Here is a 10,382-nt window from a genome sequence, read left to right on the forward strand (position 1 = left end):
GGTTTGATAGACAAATATTATGTGTTAATGGTAAATATGGTGAAGGATGAGTGGTGAATTGGTGATGATGAATGATGAGTGATGACAGTGATGAAAAAATAGTCGGAGATCTCATAATATTAATGGCTTGTGTATCTTAATTTGGACGTAATGAAAAATCTATAGTTACCAGGTAGTTATCGTGGACGGATGTCACGGGTGCGTAGGTACTTCCTCACACAGGATATTGGAAAAGTGGATTCGTGAGAGGCCTGACTCAGGTCATCTTGCTAGGCATCTTTTGTGCCACGGTCGATGTATATTTTGTACTTACATACACGTTTAGCTATTCGTAAGGAATCATCCCATTTGTGTTGTCAAGTTTGAAGAAGACTTAGGTATTGTTTTCGTTTTCCATTATTAGTTTAGAATGAGAACGGTGAAGGGACAAACTTTTAATATTGTACGTTTTCCATAAATAGTTTAGATTGAGAATGGGTTGACATTGAATAACGGGACAAACTTTAATATTATACCGTGTAATATAGACACTAAAAGTGATTCCCCCGATAAACAATTTGACAGGATATACATACTGGTCAAACTGATCACTTTGCTAAATAAACTATTTTTTTATTAAGTATAAATTTAGATATCCATTGTGGAATTGAGATAGTTAGGTAATTACCGAGAGTATGGCCCCTGGGCACAGTTGTTCAGTTTGAACAGAGGATCATGAAGTAGTGTTTTCGGGAGTATGATAATATTTAAATCCTTGTCTTATTGACTTGTCAACACTAGCCAATAAATTCTGGATAATAATTCGATGACAGAATAGGTGCATTCAAAACACTTTGCATTCGACACTTGTATTTCTAACTGAAGGGCTAGCAAATATTTTCCGTCGCGCTCGCTCTTGAGGCTGCGCGATGCAAAACTTTTGTCACGTCTTCGTAGCGCCCCGTGCTAGCCCTGCTGAAGCATACGTTTTATAAATCACTAGCTGTTCCCGCGCGCTTCGCTTCGCCTTAAAAAGTTTTCCCGTGGGAATTCCGGGATAAAAAGTAGCCTATGTTCTTTCCCAGGGTCTAGACCGTATGTATACCAAATTTCATTCAAATCCGTTTAGTAGTTTTGGCGTGAAAGAGTAACAGACAGACAGACAGACAGACACAGTTACTTTCGCATTTATAATATTAGTTAGGATAAGAATCATCAGTATCAATAAAGTTATACGTTACACGGTGTGTTATAATAATATATTTTGACTATTTATTGTGTTTTTTTTTTAATAGTAAGGTTTACTCGCTCGGCTCGCACCATACATTTAAACATATTTAAATTTATATCTCGCTTGCGCTTGTAATATTTGGTGTAGGTTTAATTTATGGCAAGGGTAAATACGAAGCAACAATTCAAAATTTATGCATGTCGTGGTCAATGTATGTTGTTTTGAATAATTCCGGCGCCCTTAATTACATACATGCAGTGCAGCAAAATTGAAGTCATAGAATAACAATAGTTCGTTATCCATCCTTTCAACCGTGGCCACCCACAGGGTGTCCCACGCTGTGTGTGCCCACCACAAACCCTCCCAAGCTAATTCAAAATCAATAAGTACAGTGAGCTTCATAAAAACTGTATAATCTGTTCAAAATAATATCATCATCATATCTCATGTACTAATAATTAATACATTACAGTGTGCTGAGTGCGTTGTACTTTGTACTCATTCAAACCAAGTGCAATGTACTCATTCAAAAACGTAGATTCCGCTCGCGACCTATCTCGTGAGCAGAAATGTACAGCGAAAAGCGGGTGACTCAGTTGCGAGTCTCCTCTGACTACCCCTTCGGGGATTACAGTCCAGGATCATTATTATGTATGTCTGTAATTACATGGTTAGTGAAGATAACAATAATCAAAAGGTTTCTGTTCTGAGTAGTTCTGACTCAGCATAAGTAATACTGCATTAATTCGTATTGCAAAGTTCGTATTCTCCATTATTTTTGTACCCATTAGATGTTTATCCATTTGATGATTTTTATTTATTTATGGTATGCAACAACGAGTGGTAATAAAGCGTAAAAGTAGAAACCAAAATCATTTTGCATTATGCAACATCAAGATCAAGAACCATGAAAATGATAAGTACTATCGTACAAAAAATTTTCACAAAAATAAATGAACTCTATATTTGGCGCAGAAGAACAAAAAATATTATTTGCCACTTATTTATATATGTTCCCGCGCGCTTCGCTTCGCCTTAATAAGTTATCCCGTGGGAATTCCGGGATAAAAAGTAGCCTATGTTCTTTCCCAGGGTCTAGACCATATGTATACCAAATTTCATTCAAATCCGTTCAGTAGTTTTGGCGTGAAAGAGTAACAGACAGACAGACAGACAGACAGACAGACACAGTTACTTTCGCATTTATAATATTAGTTAGGATGACTCCCTGAAGTAACCCCCCTTCGGCTTACTATACCACTTTAGCAACATCCCTGAATACAGACTGATGAAACTGGCTGTGTGTACCTAAATAGATTATGTGCATTTTCTTTGAAGAACCTAGGCTATCAATTTATTTCTATATTGAGCTTGAGCTAGTTCGTCCTAATTATATCAATTTATATGATTCTATTCAATCAAATAAGAGCATTGATGCTATATTTTCTTAAAATATTACTTGCCAATTATAATAAACTAGCTGTTCCCGCGAGCTTCGGTTCACCTTAAAAAGATTTCCCGTGGGAAATCCGCGATGTAAAGTAGCCTATGTGTTCGTTCCAAATTCGTAAATCGGTTCTGCCGTTTTGAAGTAAAGAAGTAACAGACATACACACATACATAAATACTCACAAACTATTTATAATATTTTAGTATTTAGTAGGATACCCTTCCCTTACCCATACACTTTTGGAAACAGTGTCAATATACTTCATTTGAATTAATCAAGAATTAATGCAGACATAATGCAGGCATGCATTGATATGTTTTATATTTTTTTTACTACCCTTTTTTAGTATAGTCAGTATGGATAATGGGGATAAAGAGATGAAATGCATGGGTGGGTAGGGTATGTCAATAATCAATAAAACAATAATGACAAGTAGCGTCTAGCTACGTTGTGTCGTAGCGCCTTGCTACAACATCTCGTAGCAATGTCGTAGCATGGTCGTAGCCCTTTCGTAGCCCGTAGCCCGTAGCAGCTCTGTGTTTGTCGATTCATAAACTTTGTCACCCCATTTCCCCCTTTTCGGGGTTGAATTCAGAAATAACAAGTACCTAACTATGCACCCGCGTTTATTGTGTAACTGCAACATACTGAAATATTAAATTAGTTATGAGTTTATGAGAATGTTGCACCAAAAATAGTTTTCAGTCAGTGTAATGTGTGTAGCTCATTTATAACTAGTGCAAATATAGCCTAGCGAGTTTAAAATATATTTAAATATATTATTATTTTTATAGGTACCTAATGAAAGCTTTGTTACCAAGTAGTATGTAGAGCATTTTTTATTAATTACTTACCAAAGGCCCTAGTTCGAATGTTGTTTAGAATGATCCCCTATACTATATGAATAAGTACTATACTTTTCAAACACCTGTAGATTATACCTAATATTATAGATTATCACGTCCTGTATCTACTTATCTAAGTGTGTACATATAGGTACCTATGTTGTTTCCATCCATAAATCCCTTACGGGAATACATTTTAGAGCGAAGCAAAGCTCGCAGGAAAAGCTAGTTGTATTATAAAAAGTTAATTTCCTAATACCAGAAGATGGATTTTAAGGAATATAATATAATAATGGGTTCCCCTCATCTCGCCTAATCTTTATTGCCCAAAACTCGTTTCGCATAACTCGTAAGGTCTAAACTGTTTTTGGTCGAATCGTCACTTTGCCAAGTCTTACGTGGCATAAGACTCGTTTCGTCTAAAACTCTTTTGGCACAATCTTGAAACACGTAAGTCTCGTTTGCTCAAATTGTTCGTATAGATATAATCTTGTTTCTTCTAATATTATCTTGATAAATAATATATTAAGTATGTTGTAAATGTACAAATTGTGGTATTTTTCTCCTACATTCCGAAAATGACGATATTGTATTATCGAAATATATAAGTTAATGATCATTATAATTATTAAACCCCATGGGATCGAAACCTAAAGATAGGTACGACGACGAGCAAAGCGAGGAGGAGCGTGTTAGGTGCACATTTTCGTCAGAATTAAAGCGAAGCGGAGCGGAGCGTTTCCTACATACAAGGAAACAATACAAGGCACCAGTTGCGCTAAGACGCCCCATCTAAGTTAAAGCCTGAATATTATTACTTTATATAACCTATGTCACAGCATCATTAGACTATTCAAGATTTGGCCATACCATTATTAGGCTAAACAATATTATGCAGAATAACTTTTTACTAAACGAGATTTATGCCATACGATTTTCGGCGAAACGAGACTTTGCCCAAACGGTACTATGCAATACGAGATTAGGCAAATAAATCTTATGCCAAAAAAGGTAGAACCCATAATAATATGTGCTTTTATATGCTATGGATGGTATTTTAACTCCATCCTATATCTAGGGTGTCCCAAAGTCAACGGCATGTATTGGAGGGCCGATTATAAGTACTGGATTTGGTGACATAAAAATAGTTGCAATTGGAGTTTTGTATTAGTGGCACACGAAAAGCTGATCCAAAGTGTTTTTTTTTTGTAAAATTATTAAAGAATCACTATCAGAACACTCTCTATTTACTAAGGTCATATTTTGATATTCCGATCACTCCCGAGCTGGCGTATCAGCCCTCCAACGCATCCCGCTGACGTTTGGGAGCCCTGTACATGATGTTTTTGTTTTGTTCGCAGTACTCGCGGCGCGGTCGGTCCCGAGCGGCAGACACGCGCGCTCCCGCCACTCACGCACTTGGCGCCTCTCGCGCCCTCTCGGTTTGAAATACTTTCATTAAGTGTCCAAGTGCTTGCTCTCCTGTGTTATGTGCTAAAGACTTTGACTAGTGAAGCACTTCTGCATATTTATCAAGAAGCATCTTTACCTATCTAGTGCATTCTCTAACATTTTATTCGTAATTAGAGCAAAGTTTTATTAGCCTTCAGCTTTTAGTACTAGCCTCTGTAGATTTTTAAAATAAAGTCTCTGTTGTTCATAAAATAAATAAATAAATCAGAAATCATGGCGGACCGCCCTACTCGAGCATCACGAATCAAGAAGAGGCTCATGGCTCCTTTTAAATACGTCAGAGATGCGTTTTTACGTATTCGACGAAACAGGCGACAAACGGAGAGAGAGGAAAGTAGCAATGAGGGAGAACGACCCCAAGAAAGGGACACAGGAAGTCAGGAAATACCGGTAGAAGATATTGGGCTTGAGGAAATTAGTGCTGCGAACGACGAGCCAGTGGCTGGGCCGAGCGGGGTGGGGGCGCAGGCGAGCATAGCGGGGGGGGAGGCGAGCGGTGCGGGGGCGGGGGCGGGGGCGAGCGGTGCGCTGGCGCTGCTGGGCCCGCGCGAGGTGGCCGAGATCCCGCCGCTGCCGGTGATGCGCCGCTACGACGACGAGCCTCCGTGCCGCAACCGCTACTGCGCGCGCCGCCAGCGCCTGCACGAGCTCAGGATCAAGGTCGAGATGCCGGCCCTCCCCTCCATCCAGGAGGCCAACACCTGGAAGGTATCCTCGAAAAAGAAACCGATCAAGAAGCTCAAAGTTTACTGCGTAGTCCAAATAAATAAGAGCTACACTACGCAGCGAAACCTTAGCTGCAAGTTGTGTATGGACAATAAAGTCGAGCACTTCACGATGAACAGAGGCAGCTCGATCTCCATCGTGCCTCGCAGGCGCAGCCTCCGGGACCCCTGCGACTCCTACATCATCCACGTCAGCACTCTCTCCAAATCTAAGTCATTCGCATTTCTAGATGCGTCAGTGTTGTACTCTGTCGAGGATAGGTTCACCATAAGCTTTGTGCCAGCGTCAGTGAAGAATATCACCCCATTTGGCGTGATCGGCACCGACTATCTGTTCTGCTTCGACGCAGACATCTACGTAGGCTCTGACAGCCTACCCATGGGCAGAGTGCTCTATCACCTGTACTCCCAAAATTCAAGTCCTCATCACTCTTTAACATAAATTTCATTAGAATTAAAAGTTTTTAAAAAAAAATAACTGTGAATTTAAATCTAAACAATACTTATACACATAAACGTGTGTATACAGTATATAAATGTACCTATATTTGGTAAAAATCCAAATATTGTGATTCAATTATACTTATCTTCTTATTTATTGCTATAGGTACCTAGGTGCTTAATGACTAATGTTACTAGTTATTACCTATTCTGTGTTAATAGACAATACCTACTTTTATGTACTTATATAAAAATTCTAATGTGTAAATAGAAAAATATCAATCCCCATCGAGCTTAAAATTCTCGCTTTCAATATGTTTAGTACATATATGTACGTACATATCTCATATATTATGTATGTAAGTAAAGTACTTAATTGAGTAGTTATTATAGGTACCTAAAATTCCTAGGACAGCCCTTATGGTGTCACTTAATCTTTGAACCATTTATGCCACATTAAATTTTAGGCAGTGGTCCGAGTAGGTTCTTACGTCAATCTTTAAAGATTAGACGTCCATTTATTATATACCTACTTAGATTGGTTTTAGTGGATATCACCGGATAATAGGGTTAATATTTCATTTAACTAAGTAAAGTTGTGTTGTCATGCTTATGCATATCATTCTGACAATACCTAAACAATGAAAATACATTATTATTTGAATAACTTACAAAACTTACTTACATAATTATATACCTACCTACTTATACCTAATTGTAAGTTTAGTTGGTTCTAAGAACCTTAGTTGCAAACTATAAAAACAAAAAGTTTATTTTATAAACATTGTGTCGTACGGATATTTTAGTTAGGTACGTACCTACTTACTTAGTTTAATGATTAGTTTTTTTTTGTATTTTAAAGATATAATTTAATATCTATTTAAAATACATAAATAATGTATTTAAAAGCCTGCTTTATATGCCATACTGCTTTTTTATATTATGCTGCTACTTTACATGAAATTGTAAAACTAAAATGAACATTAAAGTCTATTTAGGTTGTGAAACACACTCTAGATCAAGATTAAATTAACTATTGATCAATTTATTTATTATGTAAACTTAACAAATGGTGCAAACTCTGTATTTAGGCCCTAATCTTATATAAAAAAAGTATGTAGTACTTCACTTAAAGGACTCTACAGTTCTTACCTAGTTTTAAATTGTTTGAGAAACCTCTATAAAATAAGAAATCTCCCTTGAGCATACAGTGCTTAAAAAAAATATTATATTCGAAAGTGATAGTGCAGTAGGATGTAGTGTGTAAGAAACATTTGGTGAAGTAGTGAAGTTTAAGACTATTATGGACAATATAGCATAATAATGTGTACAGTGCAGTCGGGGTTGGATTTAAGGTCAGTGGTGCAAAGCTTTATATTTACTACTTATATACATATACGGGCTGAACAGGTAGGAGGCTTGCTTAGCGCCCAGAGTCTAGCGAGACCTAGCTTAGTAAAACAAACTGGTACTCACGCTAAGCGACTATGTAATGAGGACAGTCTTAAAGATTTCAGTACGTTTGCACGCTAGCCTGCCTGTCCGGTACCATTCAAATATACTTACCTACTTACGAGCAATGAAAAAGTTCCATAGACCAAAGCACCAAATTACTAAAAAGACTAGGTTAAAAACTTCTTCTGAAATTTTGAGTAGAACTCAGTACTTACTTAAATATTTTTATCAAATTTTGATAAATTAAATATTGTTGTGTTGAGATTTTGTAAATGAAACTTTTTCACTACTCATGACTGTATATTAATTATATTTTATTTGCTTTCACAAGTTTGAATATTAAATCGCCTTCATATCCTGGGTAATTTGCTTACCTTGGATTACGCTCTGTAGACATAGCATGGGGCTCGGCACAAGTATATTTTTGTTACTTGTATTGCTCGTTCCCATCACGTTGAGAGCGCGATATAAACATAAACTCAGCAGCTCATCTCTTGCTCACCATGCTACGGCTACAACTACACATTTTCTTATGTGCACTCGCGAGCAATGTGTTTGTGTTTGTGATTATCTAATCTATTGTTTTATATTGACATTATACATAATATAATTATAAATAAATTAAATTAATTCAATGAAAAATTTTGCAGTGCAATATTCGCCAATGGCATGTGAAACCTTTTCATTGCTCGCGAATGTATTTAGATCTGTCTCCATGAGCCAGCGAATCTCGGTGTTTTTAGTATTTCGCAACTTCAACATTAACAGACACGCTCAAAAAACGAAATAACGCTCCTGGAGACCCTAAAGACCCCTAAAGAACATATTTATAGAATAACAAGAATAATTAGAATGTATACGACAACTATTTAGCTTCACCTAGGCTTTATGACCATAGAAATTATATTCGAAAATAAATGACTCTTGGAAATTCGTGAACCAAAAGCCTACGCTCCTGATACCACGGCTGTCGTGTCGACCGACAAAGCAAGGAGAAGCAAACTTTTTTTGCGAATTTCCAATATCGTAGAACAAAGGTTATTCAGTCCGCCTTTCAGCGCACAATACCCCTTTTTGCAACCTGCATATGTGGTAAAGGTGGCTCCTCCATTTTTCACCTTTGTTTATATATAAAAATAAACCCTGGGTAGGTCTACCCCTTTTATTTTCACCAAACCTTCAGCGGCATGTCACACGGCCGCCGCGGCAGGGGCGGGCGGCGCGGCGCATGACAAGAATCTTATTGTCACAGACCTCTACATACCCTTAACCGCAGGATACACCGCCATCTAGCGAGCTATAAAGTAAGCGGACATCGCACTGATTCAGTCGATAGAGCTCGCAATCACTGTGTGAGTGAACCGAATAGGTTCAACCGATAATATACCTAATGAAAAGACGTGAAACTATGTTCGCCCTCCTGGCTCCTCGCGGTCACTCGCTAGCTGGTGGTGGGGCCTGCGCTTGAGTCTGCGTCCAGTAGGCAAACTAACATTTACCAGCCACCGTCAACTCTAAATTTAGTTACAGGAAGTCGCTACAACCACAGCTGACCATGACCTGTTTCCAGGAGCGGCGTTCCCCTCCCAGCATGCCGGCGCGCTACACGCGGCTCCACGCGCGCTCCCCGCGCCCCCACGCGCCCGGCACGCGCTACGCGCACAGCACGCGCAGCCTGCTCGGCGTGGAGCACGTGTGCACGGGCGTGTTCATGTGCTGCGTGCTCAAGTGCTGCGTGTGGATCGCGCTGTGCCGCGCCGCCGCCTGGCTCCGAGGCAAGTGCTGCCGCGCCGCCGACGCACAACAGTTTATTGAAGTAGTTTAGAAGGACCTAAGTATGTCCAGATTTATGTATAAGACGTATATTATATGTTTTGATGTAACATCACCTGTAGGTGATGCGTGTTTAATGGCTGTAATCTTCAAGATCTCAATGTGTTGATGGAACGCTATACTTTAACGTTGTTAATCTCAAATGTTGTGGCTAATTTTACTTTGGCTTATTATATTAGGTAAGTACATATGATGTAACATCACCTTTAGGTGATGCGTGTTTAATGGCTGTAATCTTCAAGATCTCAGTGTTTCATGTGTTGATGGAACTCTAGAATAAGTACTTTAACGTTGTTAATCTCAAATGTTGTGGCTAATTTTACTTTGGCTTATTAAGTATGATGTAACTTTAATGGCTCTAATCTTCAAGATCTTAATGTTTCATGTGTTGATTAAGTTACTTTAACATTGTTAATCTCAAATATGTTGGCTAATTTTACTTTGGCTAATTAGGTAAGTATGATGTAACATCACCTTTAGGTGATGTGTGTTTCATGGCTGTAATCTTCAAGATCTCAATGTTTCATGTGTTGATGGAACGCTATACTTTAACATTGTTAATCTCAAATATGTTGGCTAATTTTACTTTGGCTTATTATATTAGGTAAGTATGATGTAACGTCACCTTTATGTGATGCGTGTTTAATGGCTGTAATCTTCAAGATCTCAATGTTTCATGTGTTGATGGAACGCTAAAATACTTTAACATTGTTAATCTCAAATGTGTTGGCTAATTTTACTTTTGCTTACATACTTTAAGAAGTTAGGTAAATATACCTAACCAACCTAGTTAGGCAAATACAATAGTATTTGCATTAATTATTAAAGTACTTATATTTTAAACCTTTGCCATTATAAGTACTGATTATAATTATTATTCCGTCAGTTAACTTTACCTGCAACTATGTATCGGATTATTTGGGTCGGGCGCATTATTTTATGTCATTCAA

The sequence above is a fragment of the Plutella xylostella genome, chromosome Z, assembly GCF_932276165.1.
Source record: "Plutella xylostella chromosome Z, ilPluXylo3.1, whole genome shotgun sequence".
NCBI classification, from domain to species: Eukaryota; Metazoa; Arthropoda; class Insecta; order Lepidoptera; family Plutellidae; genus Plutella; species Plutella xylostella.